The sequence below is a fragment of the Lactuca saligna genome, chromosome 4 (assembly GCF_052625555.1).
Source record: "Lactuca saligna cultivar CGN05327 chromosome 4, ASM5262555v1, whole genome shotgun sequence".
NCBI classification, from domain to species: Eukaryota; Viridiplantae; Streptophyta; class Magnoliopsida; order Asterales; family Asteraceae; genus Lactuca; species Lactuca saligna.
This window is the reverse complement of record NC_136420.1, coordinates 318766137-318778141: the sequence shown is the minus strand read 5'-3', so window position 1 is coordinate 318778141 and position 12005 is coordinate 318766137.

Genomic DNA, 12005 nt, shown 5'->3' with positions numbered 1-12005 from the left:
ACACTCCACAGTCGTTCATATGTTGAAAGTAGGTATGAATCAAGACTGTCATGAATCGGGTTTGTAGATGGCTAAATGGGTTTAGTCATGGCAATGGTTGCTACAACATTCATGAGTGCTCATAAGTTATGAGTATTGGAATAAACCCATGCTCACTTGTATCACTTCATGGAATTTATCTCGAGTGATCGTGAGACGGTAATATCGTATAAATCTTCAAACCTAGAGATATGAGTTGTTACCTATGAGTTGGTTGTGAATTGATTGCACGTAAACGCATCAGTAACTTGATGTTATAAAACGTGCCTTTGTGTACAATTCAACAAGTAGTAGAAAAAGCATATGAGTCGAAGTTTATCTGTTCCTTCTAGAAATAGAAGCGATATCTGGGCCCCTCGATGATTTTGTTGTGACCTATGTACCGGCCGGTCAGAACTGAATTGATGTGTTCGATTAAGTTCTTTGTCAAACAAATCGAAAATCGGGAAACAAACTGCTAGACAATAAGTACGACGTTGTTCCATGTATTTGTCCGGCTGATATCATGAGAACAGAGGATTATATGATCCCTTATCTAATGGACAAGTCATTGACAAGGTCAGAGTTCATCTACAAGGTCAGAGTTCGACAGAAGCTTTTGAGAGCTGCGATTGCCAGTTGGTTCCTGAAGTCATACGCAATAATAGTTTTAGACTTATCCAAGTGGGAGACTGTTGGATTAATGTCTAAGTCCATAACTATAATTGGTAAGACTTGACCCGACCCGGCATGGTCCATTTGGGTTGCATACCATCATGCACTTGGATAGACTATAATGAGAGAAATAAGACACTTATGGTTATTAATATATTATAAGTTCTAGTATATTAATAATAAGAATAATAAGATTATTTAATTAGTATTGATCAAGAATTAATCTAGGATTAATTAAGTGATCAAAAGAAGACTAATTAAATATATGGGTTGATTGTGTAAATCATCCATACTTATATAGTGGGCTAATGCTCCATGGATAATCAAGTTGGGCTAAAACCCATAGGATGGTCCATGGATGCTCCATGGTGTATTTGAACCCATGGATCCAAGGAAATAAAAAGCCATAACAATTAAGGATTTACCCTAATTGTAACACTATATAAAGATACTATTCTTGACAAAATCAGCCACTAGGATGATTCTAGAGAGGGCTAGCTGATTTCATGAAGTGTGGAACTCTCTCAAGTTATTCTAAGTGTTTTGATGATTGTGATTCCATTTGAGGCTTCCACACTATTGGGGCTAGGCACTCAAGCTTCATGAAGACTTTCGACATAAAAGAGGTATGTATTTTATCTTGTTACATTCATGTTTTGTATGCTAGATTAGGATAATACCTTGGATGTTCTTATTTGCATGTATAATAGAGAAAACATAGATCCAAGGTATTTAGGGTTTCATGTACACTTAGGAGTGTTAGAATGCTCAAAACCCAACATCAAACTACACCCAAAATCCTCTAAATTGACCAAGAGTCCACAATGTTCAAAAACGTCAATCATGGTAAAAACGTTCAGCCATGGTCAAACTTAGCTGACGGTCACGTTGTGACTAAGCCAGGACAAAACAATCGTGGGTGCACTCCCCTCATGACGTGACATGCCAATCGTCACGTCGTGAAATATGTTCTGGAAAATCTTGAGCATTAAGCTCTTAATCACTTAAGCTAATCCTTCAAACTTTCCAGAATGTTTTCTCCAACCCTACGGACAATTAAAATCATAGATTTTTAGTTATACATGTCTAATGCCTCAATTAAACACTAACAAGGTCAAACAAAAAGGAGAAAATAGGGCCATGGTTCATGCTTGGAATCTAAAACCAACACCAAACTTAGATTTGAAACTTATACGAAAGGAAATGATCCATAAAGTTCCTAACTTTATGGATACCATGAATGTCACCCAATCCAACCATGGAAAGAAGTGAAGAAATCCTAGATCTAGCATGCATAATAGAGAAAGGCAAAAGCATTAGGCTTAGAAAGGTCCATAAGTAATGCAATTGTAACATCCCAAAAATCAAAGGTAAAAAATTTCATTTTTATTACAATCAAAACACTATTGTAAGTTTTTCCCAACATTGAAAAAGCATTTCAAATAAAATAATTATCAGAGTTCATTCCCAAAGATCACATATTGAGAAAAAAACTCAGGTGTATGCGCTGCGATCGTCACGAGTTCTTTAATTTGAAAACTGGAGTACCTGAAACAGAAACTAAAAACCGTAAGCACAAATATCAGTGAGTTCCCTCGATACCACATACCATACATATCAACGATCCATACTTGCCATGCATAACCGTGAGCCATACATATCATTCCTATACCATAATCCATAAGAGTGCTATGTGTCAACCATAGTCTTTCCATTATGCCACGAGCCGCCTTGTGGTCTTCCTTTCCAGGTTGGGGGCCAAAACCTTGGGTCTTACAGCCAAGTGCCTGGAGCCACCTCCTGGTCTTCCATACAAGCATCACAAAGACAACTAACATACAATCTAAAACTACATAACTAATAATTGCCAGATGTCGGACTCTAGTCTTGCATACAGGTTGCCAAGAGTCACCTCCTGGTCTTTCATACATAATGCCAAGGTGTAACCCCCGGGTCTTCCTACGATACTTAAACCAAATGGGATGGCACTGGTGCCTTCGACCCATAGAACAATGAGAAGACTCCCCTTGAATGCAGAAGCTCACTGAAAGAATTCCCTAGCTGCTGCCATGACGACACCTCCAAACTATCAGATGAAAATAACACCCAACTAGCAATTAGATTCCATCCCAAGGAACACCAACCATACTTGGGGAAAAATGACCATTTTACCCCTAACCCCAACATGAACCAAAACTGAGGACCAATTCCAAAAGATCCATAAAGGTCCACTAATGTCCCAATTTTCCAAATTGGGCCTAATCCCAGATGGGCCTTATCATAAGCCCATATTTTCCTTAGATCCAACTCAGATTACCTCAAGCACCCCCTGGGACAAACTTGGTAAAATACATAAACCAATAGACAAGATCTATAATCCATATCGACCTAACTCGTTGAGTTGTCTAATCAACTCGTCAAGTTGACCCACATCAACTCAGAAATGGGGTAAACCGAAAACAACTCGTTGAGTTGACCCACAAACTCGCCGAGTTTGCCCAAGACCCAACAACTTAATGTATTTAGCTACCTTCAACAAATCCAAGAGCTCCAAGGCTCAGATCTCGACCAACATGAGACCAAGAAGGTTATAGTTTGCAACTTTACCCTTAGGAGCCACCAAAATGGGTCCAAACCCAATCCGTAGAGTTGAAAGAATGAGGGTTTAACCATTAAGCACTTAATCATCAAAGACAATACCCCAAAATGCATATCTGACCCCATAAGTCTAGATGGCCGTGTAAAGTTTCCATATTTATGCTTAAACATGACTAGAAGGATACCAAAAGCTCAAAAGGCCTAAATGAAAGACTTAATGAATGCATGAAGCCCTTAAACGCTAAAGTTGGCACCTTTATGCCAAAATAGCTCATGAAGATCATACATATGAAAGAATAAACACTTGGTACTTCTACAAACAACCACCCATCCATGGCTAAATGCATACAATCTAACCCAATAAGAGATCTAAGCAAATATTAAGCAAGATTAGAACTTTATACCTAAAATGTGCTAGAAATGGAGTAGAGAATCAAGATCTAAAAGCTCCTACTTGAACCACCACCTTGCACCAAGCTTCTCTTCCTTCAATGAGCTTCAAACACACCAAAACACACCCATAATGAGCTCACAACACTCAAAGAGACTCTAGGGTTTCGAGAATAGGGTTAGGGGCTAAGGAGGTTAGGAATGAGGCCAACACCTGGGAATTAAGTTGTTTAAATAGGGTACAAAACCCTAAAATTAGGGTCTCTCAGTCAGTGTACAAATTGCCGAGTTCCCTTCACCAAATCAAGGAGTTGGTCCATAAAAGTGTGCGACCCAAAAGCCTCAAACTCGTCGAGTTTCCCACCATCAACTCACTGAGCTGGTCCCTTGGAAAGGGGATTTATTTCCACAATAAATCTTCTAGATTTTGGGTGTTACAACTCTCTCCCACTTCAATTTTATTTCTTCCTCGAAATCGCTCCTTTTTAACATTCATATCAAAAGAAACAATCGAGGAACACAATCAGAAATTTTGCACATAAGACAATCTTCACAAGACACCGGAAACCCAAATCGAAACTTCCATCCCAAAGAAAACAATCAAATCTTCAACCCCTACAAACCACTTCTACCTTTCTGAGACTAGATGTCTATTATGGTCTGACTCCCAGAAAGATTGCACACAGTAAAATAACTCATTATGAAACTCTCAACGAATAACAGACCAAACATAACACTTCTAACTTTGATCATAGAACGACTTATCCAGATCTACTGAAACCATCCTTAGAATTGTTCTTCAATCCTGATGAAGAACAAAACAACAATTTCTTGAATAAAAACCAATCCTATCTTACCTAAGTTCCGATACCTAAAGTCTCAATGGTCTGACTCTCTGTCAGCCCTCCCACACCGAATCACTACCAATCCAACCTCATAGAGTTTCATACCAAAAAAATGATTCCAATCCCTGATCACATCGTTGCTTCCAAGGGAACAATGTCATTGACCAATTATAGCTACAGAACACTTATACTCGACAGATTGCTCAGATAATCCTTCAAGTAGAAGATTCATCCCTGCAACGGTTAGACTCAAATGAGAACTACACAACATGGTCAAATCAATTACTCTGAGATTATTTAATCCCACTGCAAGTGACTTAGCATTTCTCAATCAACGAGTTACCCCACTCGCACATAAAACCTCAATTCATAACTACTGCTCGGAGTACCATGTTGCCTCCTGGCTGGTACCTACAAGAAGCCGATACCTCCCTGGTCCCAAATTGTTTGCCACCTATCTGAAATACCGAATTCCCTGCTAAATATTGAGTCAATCGACACCCCCACAGTCACCACACACGAATTCCATACGGAAACCTCAACTGGCACTAGTTACCTGAATGATCACAGACCCACTTGATGCTAAACTGAATGCTACATGACCAATTGTAGCTTTATCTCATCGCCGGTCTCCCGTGACCTACCAATTACTGATTCCAATCTTGTTGTGGCCCTCCCACAGCCTTGTGAATAGACCGACCTTGGCCTAATCCGTCTGAAGAAATCCGTAAGCCAATCACAGACTTTCCACAATCTCACTGCTGCACAGGGACAAATGAATGCTACGAGCTACCCTGCAATCTTACAATACTCCTACCGTATCTGCGAAATAGTGAATGCTACGAGCCACCCAACAGTCTTACAACACTCCTACACTATGTAACCACTAGTGAATGCTACGGGCTACCCTATAGTCTTACAACACTTTTATTTTAACTCCTAACTAGTGAATGCTACGGGCCACCCCGCAGTCTTACATCACTTCCACATTACCAGAACATTCACCTAAATCATTACCGCTAATCTATCAATTCGAACACATCCATATTCGAGCACGCACTCGACCCAACACCTAAGCTGAACTCGAGTCATACCTAGAACTAGATCCTAGGTCCCCCAAAGCCTGCCATCAAACACCAAGAAGACGCGAACCCAATATTGGGAAGTTTCCCGAACTACCAACTCACACAATCCTCAATCCATACAGCCACTTGGGTCGCCTCCCCCCGATGGGGATGCGAAACTTGATGGGTTTTGAGAATAACTACAAGCCTATGTGTTCATGCAACCCTAATTACTTTGGATCTAGGTTTTCACTAGTTGAAGATGAAATTTGAACACCAAAGAAAAACCCTAGGAACTAGTATATAAATCGAAATCTATATGAAAATATGGTTTAGGTGTTTACCTTACTTTTTATGTAGTAATAACAAGAAAACCTTGTAGATATTGACTATTGAATGCAAGTGTCTCAAATGTGACACCTCTAATGGTGTAACACCTAGTTCCTGGTACACATTCAATGATAATTCATTCACTTTTGTAGATCTACTCGATGAGTTGGGAGCCCCAAGCTCGTCGAGTATGGACATGGGATTTTAAGTCACCTACTCGACGAGTTGAGAGTCTCAAGTCAACAAGTAGGGCTTCCAGGATGAAACCCTAATTTTGGGGTTTGCACCCTATTAATCACCACTTGTTGGCCTCATTTCCAACCTCCAAGTCCTAAATCCTAGTTTTAGAAACCCTAATGCATTTGTGAGTTTGTGAGCTATTTTTTGAGTGATCTTTGTGTGTTATTGAAGCTTGTGGAAGAAGAAGAACAAGCTAGAGGATTTAAGGTGAAGATAGTAGATCTAGAGACCTCCTTCCATCCTCATCATTTTATGGTAAATAAGTCTCTAACTTGCCTAATAGTTTCTTAGATCTCCTTATTTCACTTTATTGGTTTTTTGGTCCAAGAAGCTTGATCCTTGGGATAAGAACGTCTCAAGTGAGGATACCTTTAGATCTGGAATCATAAAGGGCTGTTATGGCATAAAGGTGCAAACTTTATGCCATTGGAACCCCCATGCAAGCTCTAAGATGTCGTATTGGCCTTTTAAGCCCTAAAAGGCCATGCATGGAGGAAAAGGAAAGAGCTTCATGTGTTCAAATGATGTTTAAGGCATAGACCTCTGTTTATATGCTTTAGTTTGGAGTATGGATGATTTGTGGACCAAGATCTAAGTTCTAGAGAGTAGGGTTTGAGCCAAACCCGTTAAATGAGGATATTAATGGGTAAAGTTGGAAACTTTACCCTTAAAAGGATGTTTTTAGTGTGTATGAGAAACAAGTGTAACGACCCAAAAATCACTACTAAAAAATTTCTTTTAAAACATTACTAAAATCATATTTATAAAAACGTATCACCAGTCATAACATAAATTCAGAGTATTAGTTCAAAACATATTCTTTTTATCAGAGTAAACAATCCTAGACTAAGTGACTATGGTGTGTGCACTGCAATCTCTCTGAGATCCTCTTTTGAAAACTGATTACCTGAAACCAAAAACTGAAACCGTTAGCACTAAGCTTAGTGAGCTCCCCCAAACTACCACATACCATACAATAACATATAAAGCACATACTGGGCCTTGCCCACTACATCGGACCAAGGTCCGGACTAACTGGGGCCTTTCCCTTGCATCGGACCGGAGTTTGAAACTGACTGGGACCTTGTCCCCTGCATCGAACCGAAGTCCGAACTAAATGGGGCCTTGCCCCTGCATCAGACCGAAGTCCGGAACTGACTAGGACCTTGTCCCCTGCATTGGACCGAAGTTCGGACTAACTGGGGCCTTGCCCCCCTGCATCGGATCGAAGTCCGGAACTGACTAGGACCTTGTCCCCTGCATCAGACCGAAGTCTGGACTAACTGCATCAGACTGAAGTCCGGATCTGATTGAACATAGCATAACATAACATATCAACTAGCATGAACACATATACTGCACACTGTATAGGGCCATAACTCGGAACACATAATACATAAATCCTATCTGAGCCACGAAGGCATCAAACATACTAACTACTACATCGGACCGAAGTCTAGAAACTACTGCTAACTAAACGGGCTGACATTGTGGCCTTAGACCCGTTCCTAATGGAAGGAAACTCACCTGCACCGCTAAAGTTCTTGCTGATACCCTTCTGACTGCTATCAGACAACTCTCGAACCGTTGCTCCAAAACCTCCTCGATCTACTAATACCAAATATAACACTTAGTCCCAAACTGCCCTTCAACAGTCAAACTAAGTCAACTCTAGTCAAAGTCAAAGTCTTGGTCAAATTCAACCGTCCAGACTGACTCTACTCGCCGAGTTAGCTTGTTAACTCGTCGATTCCTTGCACTCTGAAAAATTCTTAGAACGCGATTCAACTCGTCGAGTCACCCCAAGACTCGTTGAGTCTAACGATCTCTAATTCCCATCCTGCTCAACTCACCGAGTCTCCACTCAACTCACTGATCCGAGTCTTAACTAGAAGGGTTTGGGGTTTCGTGACCTGACTCACCGAGTCCAAGAGCAGACTTGTCGAGTCTAAAGCAATCTTTAACAGACTCGCCGAGTTGTTCTTCCAAGCCGTCGAGTTCCTGCCCATCTTCATACAACTCGCTGAGTCTACCCATGTGACTCGACGAGTTACTACACGACTCAAGTCTGATATCTAGCCCGACTCGCCAAGTCATCTCCCAGACTCGCTGAGTCCGTATGTGCATTCCTATAATTTCGAGTCACAGGGCTTCTCCTTTGCTCCAAACAATGGATCTGGTTTTCTAAGACTATCTGAACACGTAAAGTCGCTAACTTTACGTGTGTCTATGATGCAATGAAGCTAAAACACTACAAATTAACTGTTAAGGAGGCTAATTGGGCTAGAACAAGGCCATGGCTACCAAAAGATGTTTTTCTTGAGCTCCTGGAGCTCAAGGATGTTTAGATATACAATATGAACCGATATAACTGCTTCATCATTACGAATTTATGGTTTTTGAGCTCAAAACCATCCATTTGGGGGCAAAATAGATCTAGAGGTACAATAGCCAAGGTGAGATCTTTATTACCAGAAAATGATGAGGTTGAGAAGTTAATCCTGGACCAACAAGCTTCTCCTTGGACCTCCCAACTCCTTCTCCTTCTTCTTCTTCTTCAAAGCTTGCAAATTAGTTGTCCAAGGTTAGATTGTGACATCCCCATTTTCACGGCCAGAAAAGACCGATTTTGTTTATGCTTTATAAAAATCAGAGTACCTCTTTTAATAACAATGTTGCAGAATTTGTTCCCAGTAAAACATGATAAATACGTTATCAAAGCGTTTCCGAAGAAAAGTATTTTTAATTCGTTTTAAAACATTTGGGATGTCATCGTCAATACAGAAACATAAGCATAAACAAAACTTACATTTATTTACACTAGTGATCTATATCTCTTTAATCTCTCAGTGTAATGTGACTTCATCTCAACACCTGTAATATAAATAAACTGAGTGGGTCAGGTTGGGAAACCTGATGAGTACATATGGTTTTCAACCCACAATAATATAATTATTATGTTTAAACAATCAAACAATCGACCCAATTACCCATCCCCATTATCTTCTTTACTCTTAAGGATCTATCCTAAGAGTCATCTATCCCACATGCGATCATTCTGAAGTCCTTTGCTTCCAGAGTTATAGGACTGGCACTAAATCCATAGCTGCCAATGCTTGTTCGTAAAACACTAATTCCATAGTTGCAGGGTACTAAATCCATAGCTACCAGTGTTTATCTAATAGGTACTAAATTCATAGCTACCAATTCTAACAGGTACTAAGTCCATATCTACTAGTGTTTGTCCAATAGGCACTAAGTCCATAGCTTCCGATGTTATTTGTTAGGCACTAAGTTTATAGCTGCCAATGTTTACTCACATCATATTTTATCTCTCATCATTCATCTACCCATCTCATACCCAACATACTTGTATCTTTAAAATGCATATATACAGTTCAAATCGTTTAAAACATGTATAAAAAAAACGTTCATCCAACATAGACAACAAGTATTCAGATAATATGCACACATAACACGTATTTTATATAAAATACTTCATATCTATGTGTAAGATGAAAGTAACTATGCACTCACCTGAGAAGGTGGTGACTCGGTACTTGACAGCACTTCGTTTACTTTAAAATAATTTCCTTCGACGAAACCTAGTATTATTACCACTAGATTTTAGTCTAATATTTACCGTGACTAATTATTATTATTATTATTATTATTATTATTATTATTATTATTATTATTATTATTATTATTATTATTATTATTATTATTATATAAGCGTTTAAACAATACTTTCCAACCACTATGTACAGACAGGGGCCAGACATAAAACACCGGATGGCAGGACCATTTTGGCATATAACACTTCTGAAATCCAACAACCCTATGCGACCCTTTAAACCAGATTCCCCGTACCGCGAGTAGTTAAAAAGATATTATAACGACACTTATATAAGTCATAATAATAGCTCAAATATTTATTATAAATTTATAATAACAATACTAATTTTAAATATAAACTATATTTAAAATTGGGTAAGCATAACTTACTTACAAGAGAATTTTAGCTAGGAGTCGGGCTCTGCAGGGGCAGAAATTCGTCGCTGAATCTTTTTTAGAAGAGTAAATTACTGAAATCATCCCTGTGGTTTGGTCAAAATTGCACGTTTGGTCCCTAATTTTTTTTTTTGCACTCGGATCGTCCCTGTGGTTTGATTTTGTTGCGTTTTTCGTCCCTATGGTTTGGTAAAAGTTGCATGTTTGGTCCCTAACTTTATGTATGTAAGGGACGAAAAATGCAACAAAATCAAACCACAGGGACGAAAAACGCAACAAAATCAAACCACAGGGACGATCCGAGTGCAAAAAAAAGTTAGGGACCAAACGTGCAATTTTGACCAAACCATAGGGACGATTTCAATAATTTACTCTTTTTAGTAAGATTCGTGTAGCGCTTCAGCGCTCACCTTACTATACTAAAACTACAGAAAGAGAAGTCGAATTACGAGGGACCGAAATTCTCGGGGTATAAGAAGAGAAAGACTCTTGAATCAAGAGAATGGTGCAAGAAGTATGAGAGCCAAAGCCTCTTATTTATAGTAATTGAATTTACAAAAACTACCCTCCATAATTACTTAATAACCTTATAGTTATATAAACGACTAAACACCCCTTCACAATACTATTTTAAATAGATTTAATGATATTTGTACTAAACTAATATCGAAAGAACTCAACATTAGTCTTATAATGACCGCATCGTCGATACCTTTCTAATGATATATATATATATATATATATGTGTGTGTGTGTGTGTGTGTGTGTGTGTGTGTGTGTGTCTACGTATATATGATTTATACTTTATTTTAATATGTAAATATGCTATTATAATTTGTAACTCGTTCATACGAACTCCGTTTTTGACGTTCTTTATATCCACACGTAGGTGGAGGCGTACTCTACAACTTTTGTTTAGACTCCGTCGGCTAATTTTGACTTGATTTTTAAAGTTGTATTTTTAATTGGCCGGGACAAGATTGGTTCGTTAAAATCTCATAACTTATTCATCCGATGTCCATTTTCGTCTGTCTTTTTATCGTTACGCTACTAATAATGAGATCTTTGATTCTCGTTTAGGTTGTGCCGGCTAAAAACCGCTCGATCTAATACTCGAACTTCGGGTTCTACACTGCTAAGTCAAAACTTTGAAATATCATAACTTTCTCATACGAAGTCAGATTTGGGCGTTATTTTTATGGACGTTCTCAGGTTAAAATATTTTACGACTTTCATTTAGATTACTAAGTCTTAAGGTCGCTCTATCATAAATTCACTATTTACGTCTTCGCGGTGTCGTGCCGGTTCCGTCGCTAAACTTCGACGGGTCATAACTTCTTCGTTATAACTCGGATTCCGGCGCTCTCTATATGTACGAAACCCTTGAGACATATTCTACAACTTGGTTAAGATTATTTATTCTAAATAATATTTTGTCAAAAAGTCGTTTTCGACCTCTATTATCTTTAAATTGACTAGCCCGGATCTACGGGCGTTACATAGATCTTGCTCCAAAAACGGATATGGTGGCTAGGGTTTGGTGTTCTAGGTGAGAGGAGCTGTAAAGGAACCCTAGGGAAGAGAATGAGGCATTTAAATAGGGCACAAAGTCCCGGATTTAGGGTTTTTCTCTTCAAACCAGACTCGCCGAGTCCTCTCGCCGACTCGCCGAGTCGGTCACTTAATCTAGGACCCCGATCCCGCGCCGACTCATCGAGTTCATTTATGGACTCGACGAGTTGACCCCTTTGACTTAGGCTTTTCCTTTCCTTTCTTGGTCTTTCTAATTCTGGGTGTTACAAGAAGCTTAGATTTGAAGCGTAGGGGCTTA